Source organism: Ursus arctos, unplaced genomic scaffold (assembly GCF_023065955.2).
Source record: "Ursus arctos isolate Adak ecotype North America unplaced genomic scaffold, UrsArc2.0 scaffold_22, whole genome shotgun sequence".
Classification (NCBI taxonomy): Eukaryota; Metazoa; Chordata; class Mammalia; order Carnivora; family Ursidae; genus Ursus; species Ursus arctos.
In genome coordinates, this window is record NW_026622897.1 from 8,036,848 (window position 1) to 8,038,056 (window position 1,209).

A 1,209-nucleotide genomic window follows, 5' to 3' on the forward strand; every position below is an offset into this window, starting at 1 on the left:
GGAAAGGGAAGAAGAATCACTGATCTCCAGTCCTGACAAGGAAGGAAGTTCTTTTTTTAGGGCCCTAAAGGAGAGAGGTGTAAAAAGTCCACTAAACTTCTCCTTACGGGAAATAATAATAAAATGGCATGAAGAGAAACTCTAGAACTGGCTTATCAAACATTTAGCTAGCATCCACTTGCTACCAGGGGCTGGGTTATGATTAAAAAAAAAAAGACAACTCACTGAGTGCCCACTCTGATAAGTACTTTCACCAACACCTCCTTTAGTCCCCTTAATAACACTGTTAAGCAAGCTAAATGTTCTGAATCCCCATGCTGATTATTCGTCGTTTGCCATATCTCACCCTCACCCCTGCTCCGCTCCATTTTCTACCCTATTCTGTCCTGCTCTGTGCCCCACCAAGCTAACCACTGCAGACTGTGTTACCCAACTCCCTTGCCAGCTGATTTCTCATACAGTTTGGATAATGGGAAGCCCCAGGAGATCACCTGGGGATAGGAGGAAGGAAAGGTCATGGTATCTCTTCCCTACTCCCTTTCTGCTTTGATGTCTTATCTGTAGCAGTAATTGCGCCCTCTGCAATTCAAGCTCCACCAATTGGCCCTTCCTCCAGCTCTTGCTCAGAGCCAGTAAATCCCTTCCTTCTCCTTGTTCCCTCCACCCTAGGGTGGTAACAACCTGCTCCTGTGGCTAATCTCTTGGTAGCTCCCATTCCTCATTTGCTTTCTTCACCCTATCTGTATATCTGCAAGTAGCACTCTCATTAAAGTCTCCTCCACCGACCTATCTGAGGTTAATGTTTCTTAACAAGACCCTCACTGATATAATCCCAAAGACTACGGTGAGACAGTGAAGGGTTTAACAGTGGCATCACATGATCAGATTTGTACTTTAGAAAGCTCATCATGGCCATAGTGTGAAGAAATTAGAGGAGGACGAAACTGGGGGAGAATATGACCATTTAGGAGATTATGTCAATAATGAGGGCAAGAGATTATGAAGACAGTGGTGATTAAAAGTATATAAATTCAAGAGACATTAACGAAGCTGAACTAGTAAGACTTGGCAATTGACTGGTCATATAAAAAAATAAGATGACAATTATAACCTGGATGGTCAGTGCAGAAAAACAGAAGAGAGGTAGTCACAGAAAAAAATATGGTGATCCGGGCACCTGGCTGGCTCAGTCAGTAGAGCATGCAGCTC